The sequence below is a fragment of the Leptodactylus fuscus genome, chromosome 4 (assembly GCF_031893055.1).
Source record: "Leptodactylus fuscus isolate aLepFus1 chromosome 4, aLepFus1.hap2, whole genome shotgun sequence".
Lineage (NCBI taxonomy): Eukaryota > Metazoa > Chordata > Amphibia > Anura > Leptodactylidae > Leptodactylus > Leptodactylus fuscus.
The window spans coordinates 41,076,844-41,091,843 of NC_134268.1; the positions used below are offsets into that span (position 1 = coordinate 41,076,844).

General features: G+C 53.6%; 17 non-coding genes and 1 pseudogene across 17 annotated transcripts; all 18 read right to left on the reverse strand.

Moving 5' to 3' along the window:
- Nucleotides 1-333: 333 nt before the first annotated feature.
- LOC142201799 (5S ribosomal RNA) lies at nt 334-452 on the reverse strand. The gene has a single exon (XR_012715689.1). It is a non-coding gene; the product is annotated as a 5S ribosomal RNA (ribosomal RNA).
- A 721-nt stretch (nt 453-1,173) lies between these two features.
- Nucleotides 1,174-1,292, reverse strand: LOC142202160 (5S ribosomal RNA). The gene has a single exon (XR_012716034.1). It is a non-coding gene; the product is annotated as a 5S ribosomal RNA (ribosomal RNA).
- Nucleotides 1,293-2,013: 721 nt separating this feature from the next.
- Nucleotides 2,014-2,132, reverse strand: LOC142201619 (5S ribosomal RNA). The gene has a single exon (XR_012715544.1). It is a non-coding gene; the product is annotated as a 5S ribosomal RNA (ribosomal RNA).
- A 721-nt stretch (nt 2,133-2,853) lies between these two features.
- LOC142202172 (5S ribosomal RNA) lies at nt 2,854-2,972 on the reverse strand. The gene has a single exon (XR_012716045.1). It is a non-coding gene; the product is annotated as a 5S ribosomal RNA (ribosomal RNA).
- A 721-nt stretch (nt 2,973-3,693) lies between these two features.
- LOC142201620 (5S ribosomal RNA) lies at nt 3,694-3,812 on the reverse strand. Its single transcript, XR_012715545.1, has one exon. It is a non-coding gene; the product is annotated as a 5S ribosomal RNA (ribosomal RNA).
- Nucleotides 3,813-4,533: 721 nt separating this feature from the next.
- LOC142202184 (5S ribosomal RNA) lies at nt 4,534-4,652 on the reverse strand. The gene has a single exon (XR_012716056.1). It is a non-coding gene; the product is annotated as a 5S ribosomal RNA (ribosomal RNA).
- Nucleotides 4,653-5,373: 721 nt separating this feature from the next.
- On the reverse strand, nt 5,374-5,492 carry LOC142201621 (5S ribosomal RNA). The gene has a single exon (XR_012715546.1). It is a non-coding gene; the product is annotated as a 5S ribosomal RNA (ribosomal RNA).
- Nucleotides 5,493-6,213: 721 nt separating this feature from the next.
- On the reverse strand, nt 6,214-6,332 carry LOC142202197 (5S ribosomal RNA). Its single transcript, XR_012716067.1, has one exon. It is a non-coding gene; the product is annotated as a 5S ribosomal RNA (ribosomal RNA).
- Nucleotides 6,333-7,053: 721 nt separating this feature from the next.
- Nucleotides 7,054-7,172, reverse strand: LOC142201941 (5S ribosomal RNA). Its single transcript, XR_012715824.1, has one exon. It is a non-coding gene; the product is annotated as a 5S ribosomal RNA (ribosomal RNA).
- Nucleotides 7,173-7,893: 721 nt separating this feature from the next.
- Nucleotides 7,894-8,012, reverse strand: LOC142201887 (5S ribosomal RNA). Its single transcript, XR_012715771.1, has one exon. It is a non-coding gene; the product is annotated as a 5S ribosomal RNA (ribosomal RNA).
- Nucleotides 8,013-8,733: 721 nt separating this feature from the next.
- LOC142202022 (5S ribosomal RNA) lies at nt 8,734-8,852 on the reverse strand. Its single transcript, XR_012715901.1, has one exon. It is a non-coding gene; the product is annotated as a 5S ribosomal RNA (ribosomal RNA).
- A 721-nt stretch (nt 8,853-9,573) lies between these two features.
- Nucleotides 9,574-9,692, reverse strand: LOC142201622 (5S ribosomal RNA). The gene has a single exon (XR_012715547.1). It is a non-coding gene; the product is annotated as a 5S ribosomal RNA (ribosomal RNA).
- A 727-nt stretch (nt 9,693-10,419) lies between these two features.
- Nucleotides 10,420-10,538, reverse strand: LOC142202208 (5S ribosomal RNA). Its single transcript, XR_012716072.1, has one exon. It is a non-coding gene; the product is annotated as a 5S ribosomal RNA (ribosomal RNA).
- A 721-nt stretch (nt 10,539-11,259) lies between these two features.
- LOC142201979 (5S ribosomal RNA) lies at nt 11,260-11,378 on the reverse strand. Its single transcript, XR_012715860.1, has one exon. It is a non-coding gene; the product is annotated as a 5S ribosomal RNA (ribosomal RNA).
- Nucleotides 11,379-12,100: 722 nt separating this feature from the next.
- LOC142201869 (5S ribosomal RNA) lies at nt 12,101-12,219 on the reverse strand. Its single transcript, XR_012715755.1, has one exon. It is a non-coding gene; the product is annotated as a 5S ribosomal RNA (ribosomal RNA).
- A 721-nt stretch (nt 12,220-12,940) lies between these two features.
- Nucleotides 12,941-13,059, reverse strand: LOC142201967 (5S ribosomal RNA). Its single transcript, XR_012715848.1, has one exon. It is a non-coding gene; the product is annotated as a 5S ribosomal RNA (ribosomal RNA).
- A 727-nt stretch (nt 13,060-13,786) lies between these two features.
- LOC142201818 (5S ribosomal RNA) lies at nt 13,787-13,905 on the reverse strand. Its single transcript, XR_012715707.1, has one exon. It is a non-coding gene; the product is annotated as a 5S ribosomal RNA (ribosomal RNA).
- Nucleotides 13,906-14,626: 721 nt separating this feature from the next.
- LOC142201531 (5S ribosomal RNA) lies at nt 14,627-14,744 on the reverse strand (annotated as a pseudogene).
- Nucleotides 14,745-15,000: the final 256 nt, after the last annotated feature.

The following is a 15,000-nucleotide window of genomic DNA, read 5'->3' on the forward strand; positions in this document are numbered from 1 at the left end:
GCCCTCAAAGATGTTCAGCCTGTGTTGCCCTGTAAATTGGTCTGCAGGTTACTAGCTATGGCCTCCAGCCCGGCGGGAGGCCCAGATGCTATGGAAATGAAGCCTGCTATTATTAAAAGTAAAAAGCCACAACGCTGGTGGCCACCACGCCCGCTGCGGCTGCAGCTGCTAAGAGTGATAGCGGTACGAATGAGAATACTAGGATTTTGCAAGGACTAAAGAGTGCAAGAGAGAAAGCGAATGTAAAAGAAGCAAGTGTGCAGTGTAAAAAGTGAATGTAAAAATAGCATAGAGGAGAGTGACCCCCTGCTGGTGGAAGTGAGGAAAAGCAAAAGCATACAGCACCTGGTATTCCCAGGCGGTCTCCCATCCAAGTACTAACCAGGCCCGACCCTGCTTAGCTTCCGAGATCAGACGAGATCGGGCGTGTTCAGGGTGGTGTGGCCGTAGGCAGAGACAGGCCTCTCACTTACTCCTCTTCTACTTTGCAGCCTGGCTGCCGGCAGCTCTTTGCACTACTCCACGCTAGGCCTTTTTCTTCACTTTTTGCCTTCTCTTAAGGGAACTTCATATTCCAGCAGGAGCAGTGCAAGGGCTGTGGGCGGCCCTTATACCCACAGGTGTGGTTCAGCAACCAGTCACAGGCCGCAGCCGCCCTCTTTCAAAAGGGCTGGGCGCAGGGTCTGCGCAGGGTTAAGAAACCATCCCGGGGGTGAAAGAAAGAGCAAGCTGGGCCGGAGCCCGTTGTCCAGGAGTCGGCTAAGGAAGAAGGTAAGATGGTTGCCCGTGCCTGGAAGCGAAGCTGCTTTTCAGTCGGCTTCTCTTTTCCTAGGGCGCGTTGCCTGCAAAGATGTTCAGCCTGTCTTGCCCTGTAAATTGGTCTGCAGGTTACTAGCTATGGCCTCCAGCCCGGCGGGAGGCCCAGATGCTATGGAAATGAAGCCTGCTATTATTAAAAGTAAAAAGCCACAACGCTGGTGGCCACCACGCCCGCTGCGGCTGCAGCTGCTAAGAGTGATAGCGGTACGAATGAGAATACTAGGATTTTGCAAGGACTAAAGAGTGCAAGAGAGAAAGCGAATGTAAAAGAAGCAAGTGTGCAGTGTAAAAAGTGAATGTAAAAATGGCATAGAGGAGAGTGACCCCCTGCTGGTGGAAGTGAGGAAAAGCAAAAGCCTACAGCACCTGGTATTCCCAGGCGGTCTCCCATCCAAGTACTAACCAGGCCCGACCCTGCTTAGCTTCCGAGATCAGACGAGATCGGGTATGTTCAGGGTGGTGTGGCCGTAGGCAGAGACAGGGCTCTCACTTACTCCTCTTCTACTTTGCAGCCTGGCTGCCGGCAGCTCTTTGCACTACTCCACGCTAAGCCTTTTTCTTCACTTTTTGCCTTTTCTTAAGGGAACTTCATATTCCAGCAGGAGCAGTGCAAGGGCTGGGGGCGGCCCTTATACCCACAGGTGTGGTTCAGCAACCAGTCACAGGCCGCAGCCGCCCTCTTTCAAAAGGGCTGGGCGCAGGGTCTGCGCAGGGCTAAGAAACCATCCCGGGGGTGAAAGAAAGAGCAAGCTGGGCCGGAGCCCGTTGTCCAGGAGTCGGCTAAGGAAGAAGGTGAGATGGTTGCCCGTGCCTGGAAGCGAAGCTGCTTTTCAGTCGGCTTCTCTTTTCCTAGGGCGCGTTGCCTGCAAAGATGTTCAGCCTGTGTTGCCCTGTAAATTGGTCTGCAGGTTACTAGCTATGGCCTCCAGCCCGGCGGGAGGCCCAGATGCTATGGAAATGAAGCCTGCTATTATTAAAAGTAAAAAGCCACAACGCTGGTGGCCACCACGCCCGCTGCGGCTGCAGCTGCTAAGAGTGATAGAGGTACGAATGAGAATACTAGGATTTTGCAAGGACTAAAGAGTGCAAGAGAGAAAGCGAATGTAAAAGAAGCAAGTGTGCAGTGTAAAAAGTGAATGTAAAAATGGCATAGAGGAGAGTGACCCCCTGCTGGTGGAAGTGAGGAAAAGCAAAAGCCTACAGCACCTGGTATTCCCAAGCGGTCTCCCATCCAAGTACTAACCAGGCCCGACCCTGCTTAGCTTCCGAGATCAGACGAGATCGGGCGTGTTCAGGGTGGTGTGGCCGTAGGCAGAGACAGGGCTCTCACTTACTCCTCTTCTACTTTGCAGCCTGGCTGCCGGCAGCTCTTTGCACTACTCCACGCTAAGCCTTTTTCTTCACTTTTTGCCTTCTCTTAAGGGAACTTCATATTCCAGCAGGAGCAGTGCAAGGGCTGGGGGCGGCCCTTATACCCACAGGTGTGGTTCAGCAACCAGTCACAGGCCGCAGCCGCCCTCTTTCAAAAGGGCTGGGCGCAGGGTCTGCGCAGGGCTAAGAAACCATCCCGGGGGTGAAAGAAAGAGCAAGCTGGGCCGGAGCCCGTTGTCCAGGAGTCGGCTAAGGAAGAAGGTGAGATGGTTGCCCGTGCCTGGAAGCGAAGCTGCTTTTCAGTCGGCTTCTCTTTTCCTAGGGCGCGTTGCCTGCAAAGATGTTCAGCCTGTGTTGCCCTGTAAATTGGTCTGCAGGTTACTAGCTATGGCCTCCAGCCCGGCGGGAGGCCCAGATGCTATGGAAATGAAGCCTGCTATTATTAAAAGTAAAAAGCCACAACGCTGGTGGCCACCACGCCCGCTGCGGCTGCAGCTGCTAAGAGTGATAGAGGTACGAATGAGAATACTAGGATTTTGCAAGGACTAAAGAGTGCAAGAGAGAAAGCGAATGTAAAAGAAGCAAGTGTGCAGTGTAAAAAGTGAATGTAAAAATGGCATAGAGGAGAGTGACCCCCTGCTGGTGGAAGTGAGGAAAAGCAAAAGCCTACAGCACCTGGTATTCCCAGGCGGTCTCCCATCCAAGTACTAACCAGGCCCGACCCTGCTTAGCTTCCGAGATCAGACGAGATCGGGTATGTTCAGGGTGGTGTGGCCGTAGGCAGAGACAGGCCTCTCACTTACTCCTCTTCTACTTTGCAGCCTGGCTGCCGGCAGCTCTTTGCACTACTCCACGCTAAGCCTTTTTCTTCACTTTTTGCCTTTTCTTAAGGGAACTTCATATTCCAGCAGGAGCAGTGCAAGGGCTGGGGGCGGCCCTTATACCCACAGGTGTGGTTCAGCAACCAGTCACAGGCCGCAGCCGCCCTCTTTCAAAAGGGCTGGGCGCAGGGTCTGCGCAGGGCTAAGAAACCATCCCGGGGGTGAAAGAAAGAGCAAGCTGGGCCGGAGCCCGTTGTCCAGGAGTCGGCTGAGGAAGAAGGTGAGATGGTTGCCCGTGCCTGGAAGCGAAGCTGCTTTTCAGTCGGCTTCTCTTTTCCTAGGGCGCGTTGCCTGCAAAGATGTTCAGCCTGTGTTGCCCTGTAAATTGGTCTGCAGGTTACTAGCTATGGCCTCCAGCCCGGCGGGAGGCCCAGATGCTATGGAAATGAAGCCTGCTATTATTAAAAGTAAAAAGCCACAACGCTGGTGGCCACCACGCCCGCTGTGGCTGCAGCTGCTAAGAGTGATAGAGGTACGAATGAGAATACTAGGATTTTGCAAGGACTAAAGAGTGCAATTGAGAAAGCGAATGTAAAAGAAGCAAGTGTGCAGTGTAAAAAGTGAATGTAAAAATGGCATAGAGGAGAGTGACCCCCTGCTGGTGGAAGTGAGGAAAAGCAAAAGCCTACAGCACCTGGTATTCCCAAGCGGTCTCCCATCCAAGTACTAACCAGGCCCGACCCTGCTTAGCTTCCGAGATCAGACGAGATCGGGCGTGTTCAGGGTGGTGTGGCCGTAGGCAGAGACAGGGCTCTCACTTACTCCTCTTCTACTTTGCAGCCTGGCTGCCGGCAGCTCTTTGCACTACTCCACGCTAAGCCTTTTTCTTCACTTTTTGCCTTCTCTTAAGGGAACTTCATATTCCAGCAGGAGCAGTGCAAGGGCTGGGGGCGGCCCTTATACCCACAGGTGTGGTTCAGCAACCAGTCACAGGCCGCAGCCGCCCTCTTTCAAAAGGGCTGGGCGCAGGGTCTGCGCAGGGCTAAGAAACCATCCCGGGGGTGAAAGAAAGAGCAATCTGGGCCGGAGCCCGTTGTCCAGGAGTCGGCTAAGGAAGAAGGTGAGATGGTTGCCCGTGCCTGGAAGCAAAGCTGCTTTTCAGTCGGCTTCTCTTTTCCTAGGGCGCGTTGCCTGCAAAGATGTTCAGCCTGTGTTGCCCTGTAAATTGGTCTGCAGGTTACTAGCTATGGCCTCCAGCCCGGCGGGAGGCCCAGATGCTATGGAAATGAAGCCTGCTATTATTAAAAGTAAAAAGCCACAACGCTGGTGGCCACCACGCCCGCTGCGGCTGCAGCTGCTAAGAGTGATAGAGGTACGAATGAGAATACTAGGATTTTGCAAGGACTAAAGAGTGCAAGAGAGAAAGCGAATGTAAAAGAAGCAAGTGTGCAGTGTAAAAAGTGAATGTAAAAATGGCATAGAGGAGAGTGACCCCCTGCTGGTGGAAGTGAGGAAAAGCAAAAGCCTACAGCACCTGGTATTCCCAGGCGGTCTCCCATCCAAGTACTAACCAGGCCCGACCCTGCTTAGCTTCCGAGATCAGACGAGATCGGGTATGTTCAGGGTGGTGTGGCCGTAGGCAGAGACAGGCCTCTCACTTACTCCTCTTCTACTTTGCAGCCTGGCTGCCGGCAGCTCTTTGCACTACTCCACGCTAGGCCTTTTTCTTCACTTTTTGCCTTCTCTTAAGGGAACTTCATATTCCAGCAGGAGCAGTGCAAGGGCTGGGGGCGGCCCTTATACCCACAGGTGTGGTTCAGCAACCAGTCACAGGCCGCAGCCGCCCTCTTTCAAAAGGGCTGGGCGCAGGGTCTGCGCAGGGCTAAGAAACCATCCCGGGGGTGAAAGAAAGAGCAAGCTGGGCCGGAGCCCGTTGTCCAGGAGTCGGCTAAGGAAGAAGGTGAGATGGTTGCCCGTGCCTGGAAGCGAAGCTGCTTTTCAGTCGGCTTCTCTTTTCCTAGGGCGCGTTGCCTGCAAAGATGTTCAGCCTGTGTTGCCCTGTAAATTGGTCTGCAGGTTACTAGCTGTGGCCTCCAGCCCGGCGGGAGGCCCAGATGCTATGGAAATGAAGCCTGCTATTATTAAAAGTAAAAAGCCACAACGCTGGTGGCCACCACGCCCGCTGTGGCTGCAGCTGCTAAGAGTGATAGAGGTACGAATGAGAATACTAGGATTTTGCAAGGACTAAAGAGTGCAATTGAGAAAGCGAATGTAAAAGAAGCAAGTGTGCAGTGTAAAAAGTGAATGTAAAAATGGCATAGAGGAGAGTGACCCCCTGCTGGTGGAAGTGAGGAAAAGCAAAAGCCTACAGCACCTGGTATTCCCAAGCGGTCTCCCATCCAAGTACTAACCAGGCCCGACCCTGCTTAGCTTCCGAGATCAGACGAGATCGGGCGTGTTCAGGGTGGTGTGGCCGTAGGCAGAGACAGGGCTCTCACTTACTCCTCTTCTCCTTTGCAGCCAGGCTGCCGGCAGCTCTTTGCACTACTCCACGCTAAGCCTTTTTCTTCACTTTTTGCCTTCTCTTAAGGGAACTTCATATTCCAGCAGGAGCAGTGCAAGGGCTGGGGGCGGCCCTTATACCCACAGGTGTGGTTCAGCAACCAGTCACAGGCCGCAGCCGCCCTCTTTCAAAAGGGCTGGGCGCAGGGTCTGCGCAGGGCTAAGAAACCATCCCGGGGGTGAAAGAAAGAGCAAGCTGGGCCGGAGCCCGTTGTCCAGGAGTCGGCTAAGGAAGAAGGTGAGATGGTTGCCCGTGCCTGGAAGCGAAGCTGCTTTTCAGTCGGCTTCTCTTTTCCTAGGGCGCGTTGCCTGCAAAGATGTTCAGCCTGTGTTGCCCTGTAAATTGGTCTGCAGGTTACTAGCTATGGCCTCCAGCCCGGCGGGAGGCCCAGATGCTATGGAAATGAAGCCTGCTATTATTAAAAGTAAAAAGCCACAACGCTGGTGGCCACCACGCCCGCTGCGGCTGCAGCTGCTAAGAGTGATAGAGGTACGAATGAGAATACTAGGATTTTGCAAGGACTAAAGAGTGCAAGAGAGAAAGCGAATGTAAAAGAAGCAAGTGTGCAGTGTAAAAAGTGAATGTAAAAATGGCATAGAGGAGAGTGACCCCCTGCTGGTGGAAGTGAGGAAAAGCAAAAGCCTACAGCACCTGGTATTCCCAGGCGGTCTCCCATCCAAGTACTAACCAGGCCCGACCCTGCTTAGCTTCCGAGATCAGACGAGATCGGGTATGTTCAGGGTGGTGTGGCCGTAGGCAGAGACAGGCCTCTCACTTACTCCTCTTCTACTTTGCAGCCTGGCTGCCGGCAGCTCTTTGCACTACTCCACGCTAAGCCTTTTTCTTCACTTTTTGCCTTTTCTTAAGGGAACTTCATATTCCAGCAGGAGCAGTGCAAGGGCTGGGGGCGGCCCTTATACCCACAGGTGTGGTTCAGCAACCAGTCACAGGCCGCAGCCGCCCTCTTTCAAAAGGGCTGGGCGCAGGGTCTGCGCAGGGCTAAGAAACCATCCCGGGGGTGAAAGAAAGAGCAAGCTGGGCCGGAGCCCGTTGTCCAGGAGTCGGCTGAGGAAGAAGGTGAGATGGTTGCCCGTGCCTGGAAGCGAAGCTGCTTTTCAGTCGGCTTCTCTTTTCCTAGGGCGCGTTGCCTGCAAAGATGTTCAGCCTGTGTTGCCCTGTAAATTGGTCTGCAGGTTACTAGCTATGGCCTCCAGCCCGGCGGGAGGCCCAGATGCTATGGAAATGAAGCCTGCTATTATTAAAAGTAAAAAGCCACAACGCTGGTGGCCACCACGCCCGCTGTGGCTGCAGCTGCTAAGAGTGATAGAGGTACGAATGAGAATACTAGGATTTTGCAAGGACTAAAGAGTGCAATTGAGAAAGCGAATGTAAAAGAAGCAAGTGTGCAGTGTAAAAAGTGAATGTAAAAATGGCATAGAGGAGAGTGACCCCCTGCTGGTGGAAGTGAGGAAAAGCAAAAGCCTATAGCACCCGGTATTCCCAAGCGGTCTCCCATCCAAGTACTAACCAGGCCCGACCCTGCTTAGCTTCCGAGATCAGACGAGATCGGGCGTGTTCAGGGTGGTGTGGCCGTAGGCAGAGACAGGGCTCTCACTTACTCCTCTTCTACTTTGCAGCCTGGCTGCCGGCAGCTCTTTGCACTACTCCACGCTAAGCCTTTTTCTTCACTTTTTGCCTTCTCTTAAGGGAACTTCATATTCCAGCAGGAGCAGTGCAAGGGCTGGGGGCGGCCCTTATACCCACAGGTGTGGTTCAGCAACCAGTCACAGGCCGCAGCCGCCCTCTTTCAAAAGGGCTGGGCGCAGGGTCTGCGCAGGGCTAAGAAACCATCCCGGGGGTGAAAGAAAGAGCAATCTGGGCCGGAGCCCGTTGTCCAGGAGTCGGCTAAGGAAGAAGGTGAGATGGTTGCCCGTGCCTGGAAGCAAAGCTGCTTTTCAGTCGGCTTCTCTTTTCCTAGGGCGCGTTGCCTGCAAAGATGTTCAGCCTGTGTTGCCCTGTAAATTGGTCTGCAGGTTACTAGCTATGGCCTCCAGCCCGGCGGGAGGCCCAGATGCTATGGAAATGAAGCCTGCTATTATTAAAAGTAAAAAACCACAACGCTGGTGGCCACCACGCCCGCTGCGGCTGCAGCTGCTAAGAGTGATAGAGGTACGAATGAGAATACTAGGATTTTGCAAGGACTAAAGAGTGCAAGAGAGAAAGCGAATGTAAAAGAAGCAAGTGTGCAGTGTAAAAAGTGAATGTAAAAATGGCATAGAGGAGAGTGACCCCCTGCTGGTGGAAGTGAGGAAAAGCAAAAGCCTACAGCACCTGGTATTCCCAGGCGGTCTCCCATCCAAGTACTAACCAGGCCCGACACTGCTTAGCTTCCGAGATCAGACGAGATCGGGTATGTTCAGGGTGGTGTGGCCGTAGGCAGAGACAGGCCTCTCACTTACTCCTCTTCTACTTTGCAGCCTGGCTGCCGGCAGCTCTTTGCACTACTCCACGCTAAGCCTTTTTCTTCACTTTTTGCCTTTTCTTAAGGGAACTTCATATTCCAGCAGGAGCAGTGCAAGGGCTGGGGGCGGCCCTTATACCCACAGGTGTGGTTCAGCAACCAGTCACAGGCCGCAGCCGCCCTCTTTCAAAAGGGCTGGGCGCAGGGTCTGCGCAGGGCTAAGAAACCATCCCGGGGGTGAAAGAAAGAGCAAGCTGGGCCGGAGCCCGTTGTCCAGGAGTCGGCTGAGGAAGAAGGTGAGATGGTTGCCCGTGCCTGGAAGCGAAGCTGCTTTTCAGTCGGCTTCTCTTTTCCTAGGGCGCGTTGCCTGCAAAGATGTTCAGCCTGTGTTGCCCTGTAAATTGGTCTGCAGGTTACTAGCTATGGCCTCCAGCCCGGCGGGAGGCCCAGATGCTATGGAAATGAAGCCTGCTATTATTAAAAGTAAAAAGCCACAACGCTGGTGGCCACCATGCCCGCTGCGGCTGCAGCTGCTAAGAGTGATAGCGGTACGAATGAGAATACTAGGATTTTGCAAGGACTAAAGAGTGCAAGAGAGAAAGTGAATGTAAAAGAAGCAAGTGTGCAGTGTAAAAAGTGAATGTAAAAATGGCATAGAGGAGAGTGACCCCCTGCTGGTGGAAGTGAGGAAAAGCAAAAGCCTACAGCACCTGGTATTCCCAGGCGGTCTCCCATCCAAGTACTAACCAGGCCCGACCCTTCTTAGCTTCCAAGATCAGACGAGATCGGGCGTGTTCAGGGTGGTGTGGCCGTAGGCAGAGACAAGCCTCTCACTTACTCCTCTTCTACTTTGCAGCCTGGCTGCCGGCAGCTCTTTGCACTACTCCACGCTAGGCCTTTTTCTTCACTTTTTGCCTTCTCTTAAGGGAACTTCATATTCCAGCAGGAGCAGTGCAAGGGCTGGGGGCGGCCCTTATACCCACAGGTGTGGTTCAGCAACCAGTCACAGGCCGCAGCCGCCCTCTTTCAAAAGGGCTGGGCGCAGGGTCTGCGCAGGGCTAAGAAACCATCCCGGGGGTGAAAGAAAGAGCAAGCTGGGCCGGAGCCCGTTGTCCAGGAGTCGGCTAAGGAAGAAGGTGAGATGGTTGCCCGTGCCTGGAAGCGAAGCTGCTTTTCAGTCGGCTTCTCTTTTCCTAGGGCGCGTTGCCTGCAAAGATGTTCAGCCTGTGTTGCCCTGTAAATTGGTCTGCAGGTTACTAGCTATGGCCTCCAGCCCGGCGGGAGGCCCAGATGCTATGGAAATGAAGCCTGCTATTATTAAAAGTAAAAAGCCACAACGCTGGTGGCCACCACGCCCGCTGTGGCTGCAGCTGCTAAGAGTGATAGAGGTACGAATGAGAATACTAGGATTTTGCAAGGACTAAAGAGTGCAATTGAGAAAGCGAATGTAAAAGAAGCAAGTGTGCAGTGTAAAAAGTGAATGTAAAAATGGCATAGAGGAGAGTGACCCCCTGCTGGTGGAAGTGAGGAAAAGCAAAAGCCTACAGCACCTGGTATTCCCAAGCGGTCTCCCATCCAAGTACTAACCAGGCCCGACCCTGCTTAGCTTCCGAGATCAGACGAGATCGGGCGTGTTCAGGGTGGTGTGGCCGTAGGCAGAAACAGGGCTCTCACTTACTCCTCTTCTACTTTGCAGCCTGGCTGCCGGCAGCTCTTTGCACTACTCCACGCTAAGCCTTTTTCTTCACTTTTTGCCTTCTCTTAAGGGAACTTCATATTCCAGCAGGAGCAGTGCAAGGGCTGGGGGCGGCCCTTATACCCACAGGTGTGGTTCAGCAACCAGTCACAGGCCGCAGCCGCCCTCTTTCAAAAGGGCTGGGCGCAGGGTCTGCGCAGGGCTAAGAAACCATCCCGGGGGTGAAAGAAAGAGCAATCTGGGCCGGAGCCCGTTGTCCAGGAGTCGGCTAAGGAAGAAGGTGAGATGGTTGCCCGTGCCTGGAAGCAAAGCTGCTTTTCAGTCGGCTTCTCTTTTCCTAGGGCGCGTTGCCTGCAAAGATGTTCAGCCTGTGTTGCCCTGTAAATTGGTCTGCAGGTTACTAGCTATGGCCTCCAGCCCGGCGGGAGGCCCAGATGCTATGGAAATGAAGCCTGCTATTATTAAAAGTAAAAAGCCACAACGCTGGTGGCCACCACGCCCGCTGCGGCTGCAGCTGCAGCTGCTAAGAGTGATAGCGATACGAATGAGAATGCTAGGATTTTGCAAGGACTAAAGAGTGCAAGAGAGAAAGCGAATGTAAAAGAAGCAAGTGTGCAGTGTAAAAAGTGAATGTAAAAATGGCATAGAGGAGAGTGACCCCCTGCTGGTGGAAGTGAGGAAAAGCAAAAGCCTACAGCACCTGGTATTCCCAGGCGGTCTCCCATCCAAGTACTAACCAGGCCCGACCCTGCTTAGCTTCCGAGATCAGACGAGATCGGGTATGTTCAGGGTGGTGTGGCCGTAGGCAGAGACAGGCCTCTCACTTACTCCTCTTCTACTTTGCAGCCTGGCTGCCGGCAGCTCTTTGCACTACTCCACGCTAAGCCTTTTTCTTCACTTTTTGCCTTTTCTTAAGGGAACTTCATATTCCAGCAGGAGCAGTGCAAGGGCTGGGGGCGGCCCTTATACCCACAGGTGTGGTTCAGCAACCAGTCACAGGCCGCAGCCGCCCTCTTTCAAAAGGGCTGGGCGCAGGGTCTGCGCAGGGCTAAGAAACCATCCCGGGGGTGAAAGAAAGAGCAAGCTGGGCCGGAGCCCGTTGTCCAGGAGTCGGCTGAGGAAGAAGGTGAGATGGTTGCCCGTGCCTGGAAGCGAAGCTGCTTTTCAGTCGGCTTCTCTTTTCCTAGGGCGCGTTGCCTGCAAAGATGTTCAGCCTGTGTTGCCCTGTAAATTGGTCTGCAGGTTACTAGCTATGGCCTCCAGCCCGGCGGGAGGCCCAGATGCTATGGAAATGAAGCCTGCTATTATTAAAAGTAAAAAGCCACAACGCTGGTGGCCACCATGCCCGCTGCGGCTGCAGCTGCTAAGAGTGATAGCGGTACGAATGAGAATACTAGGATTTTGCAAGGACTAAAGAGTGCAAGAGAGAAAGCGAATGTAAAAGAAGCATGTGTGCAGTGTAAAAAGTGAATGTAAAAATGGCATAGAGGAGAGTGACCCCCTGCTGGTGGAAGTGAGGAAAAGCAAAAGCCTACAGCACCTGGTATTCCCAGGCGGTCTCCCATCCAAGTACTAACCAGGCCCAACCCTTCTTAGCTTCCAAGATCAGACGAGATCGGGCGTGTTCAGGGTGGTGTGGCCGTAGGCAGAGACAAGCCTCTCACTTACTCCTCTTCTACTTTGCAGCCTGGCTGACGGCAGCTCTTTGCACTACTCCACGCTAGGCCTTTTTCTTCACTTTTTGCCTTCTCTTAAGGGAACTTCATATTCCAGCAGGAGCAGTGCAAGGGCTGGGGGCGGCCCTTATACCCACAGGTGTGGTTCAGCAACCAGTCACAGGCCGCAGCCGCCCTCTTTCAAAAGGGCTGGGCGCAGGGTCTGCGCAGGGCTAAGAAACCATCCCTGGGGGTGAAAGAAAGAGCAAGCTGGGCCGGAGCCCGTTGTCCAGGAGTCGGCTAAGGAAGAAGGTGAGATGGTTGCCCGTGCCTGGAAGCGAAGCTGCTTTTCAGTTGGCTTCTCTTTTTCTAGGGCGCGTTTCCTGCAAAGATGTTCAGCCTGTGTTGCCCTGTAAATTGGTCTGCAGGTTACTAGCTATGGCCTCCAGCCCGGCGGGAGGCCCAGATGCTATGGAAATGAAGCCTGCTATTATTAAAAGTAAAAAGCCACAACGCTGGTGGCCACCACGCCCGCTGTGGCTGCAGCTGCTAAGAGTGATAGAGGTACGAATGAGAATACTAGGATTTTGCAAGGACTAAAGAGTGCAATTGAGAAAGCGAATGTAAAAGAAGCAAGTGTGCAGTGTAAAAAGTGAATGTAAAAATGGCATTGAGGAGAGTGACCCCCTGCTGGTGGAAGTGAGGAAAAGCAAAAGCCTACAGCACCTGTTATTCCCAGGCGGTCTCCCATCCAAGTACTAACCAGGCCCGACCCTGCTTAGCTTCCGAGATCAGACGAGATCGGGCGTGTTCAGGGTGGTGTGGCCATAGGCAGAGACAGGGCTCTCACTTACTCCTCTTCTACTTTGCAGCCTGGCTGCCGGCAGCTCTTTGCACTACTCCACGCTAAGCCTTTTTCTTCACTTTTTGCCTTCTCTTAAGGGAACTTCATATTCCAGCAGGAGCAGTGCAAGGGCTGGGGGCGGCCCTTATACCCACAGGTGTGGTTCAGCAACCAGTCACAGGCCGCAGCCGCCCTCTTTCAAAAGGGCTGGGCGCAGGGTCTGCGCAGGGCTAAGAAACCATTCCGGGGGTGAAAGAAAGAGCAAGCTGGGCCGGAGCCCGTTGTCCAGGAGTCGGCTGAGGAAGAAGGTGAGATGGTTGCCCGTGCCTGGAAGCGAAGCTGCTTTTCAGTCGGCTTCTCTTTTCCTAGGGCGCGTTGCCTGCAAAGATGTTCAGCCTGTGTTGCCCTGTAAATTGGTCTGCAGGTTACTAGCTATGGCCTCCAGCCCGGCGGGAGGCCCAGATGCTATGGAAATGAAGCCTGCTATTATTAAAAGTAAAAAGCCACAACGCTGGTGGCCACCACGCCCGCTGCGGCTGCAGCTGCTAAGAGTGATAGAGGTACGAATGAGAATACTAGGATTTTGCAAGGACTAAAGAGTGCAATTGAGAAAGCGAATGTAAAAGAAGCAAGTGTGCAGTGTAAAAAGTGAATGTAAAAATGGCATAGAGGAGAGTGACCCCCTGCTGGTGGAAGTGAGGAAAAGCAAAAGCGTACAGCACCTGGTATTCCCAGGCGGTCTCCCATCCAAGTACTGACCAGGCCCGACCCTGCTTAGCTTCCGAGATCAGACGAGATCGGGCGTGTTCAGGGTGGTGTGGCCGTAGGCAGATACAGGCCTCTCACTTACTCCTCTTCTACTTTGCAGCCTGGCTGCCGGCAGCTCTTTGCACTACTCCACGCTAAGCCTTTTTCTTCACTTTTTGCCTTCTCTTAAGGGAACTTCATATTCCAGCAGGAGCAGTGCAAGGGCTGGGGGCGGCCCTTATACCCACAGGTGTGGTTCAGCAACCAGTCACAGGCCGCAGCCGCCCTCTTTCAAAAGGGCTGGGCGCAGGGTCTACGCAGGGCTAAGAAACCATCCCGGGGGTGAAAGAAAGAGCAAGCTGGGCCGGAGCCCGTTGTCCAGGAGTCGGCTAAGGAAGAAGGTGAGATGGTTGCCCGTGCCTGGAAGCGAAGCTGCTTTTTAGTCGGCTTCTCTTTTCCTAGGGCGCGTTGCCTGCAATGATGTTCAGCCTGTGTTGCCCTGTAAATTGGTCTGCAGGTTACTAGCTATGGCCTCCAGCCCGGCGGGAGGCCCAGATGCTATGGAAATGAAGCCTGCTATTATTAAAAGTAAAAAGCCACAACGCTGGTGGCCAGCACGCCCGCTGCGGCCGCGGCTGCAGCTGGTAAGAGTGAAAGCGATACGAATGAGAATACTAGGATTTTGCAAGGACTAAAGAGTGCAAGAGAGAAAGCGAATGTAAAAGAAGCAAGTGTGCAGTGTAAAAAGTGAATGTAAAAATGGCATAGAGGAGAGTGACCCCCTGCTGGTGGAAGTGAGGAAAAGCAAAAGCCTACAGCACCTGGTATTCCCAGGCAGTCTCCCATCCAAGTACTAACCAGGCCCGACCCTGCTTAGCTTCCGAGATCAGACGAGATCGGGTATGTTCAGGGTGGTGTGGCCGTAGGCAGAGACAGGCCTCTCACTTACTCCTCTTCTACTTTGCAGCCTGGCTGCCGGCAGCTCATTGCACTACTCCACGCTAGGCCTTTTTCTTCACTTTTTGCCTTCTCTTAAGGGAACTTCATATTCCAGCAGGAGCAGTGCAAGGGCTGGGGGCGGCCCTTATACCCACAGGTGTGGTTCAGCAACCAGTCACAGGCCGCAGCCGCCCTCTTTCAAAAGGGCTGGGCGCAGGGTCTGCGCAGGGCTAAGAAACCATCCCGGGGGTGAAAGAAAGAGCAAGCTGGGTCGGAGCCTGTTGTCCAGGAGTCGGCTAAGGAAGAAGGTGAGATGGTTGTCCGTACCTCGAAGCGAAGCTGCTTTTCAGTCGGCTTCTCTTTTCCTAGGGCGCGTTGCCTGCAAAGATGTTCAGCCTGTGTTGCCCTGTAAATTGGTCTGCAGGTTACTAGCTATGGCTTCCAGCCCGGCGGGAGGCCCAGATGCTATGGAAATGAAGCCTGCTATTATTAAAAGTAAAAAGCCACAACGCTGGTGGCCACCATGCCCGCTGTGGCTGCAGCTGCTAAGAGTGATAGCGGTACGAATGAGAATACTAGGATTTTGCAAGGACTAAAGAGTGCAAGAGAGAAAGCGAATGTAAAAGAAGCAAGTGTGCAGTGTAAAAAGTGAATGTAAAAATGGCTTAGAGGAGAGTGACCCCCTGCTGGTGGAAGTGAGGAAAAGCAAAAGCCTACAGCACCTGGCATTCTGAGGTGGTCTCCAATCCAAGTACTAACCAGGCCGACCCTGCTTAGCTTCCAAGATCAGACGAGATCGGGCGTGTTCAGGGTGGTGTGACCGTAGGCAGAGACAGGCCTCTCACTTACTCCTCTTCTAGTTTGCAGCCTGGCTGCCGTCAGCTCTTTGCACTACTCCACGCTAGGCCTTTTTCTTCACTTTTTGCCTTCTCTTAAGGGAACTTCATATTCCAGCAGGAGCAGTGCAAGGGCTGGGGACAGCCCTTATACCCACAGGTGTGGTTCAGCAACCAGTCACAGGCCGCAGCCGACCTCTTTCAAAAGGACTGGGCGCAGGGTCTGCGCAGGGCTAAGAAACCATCCC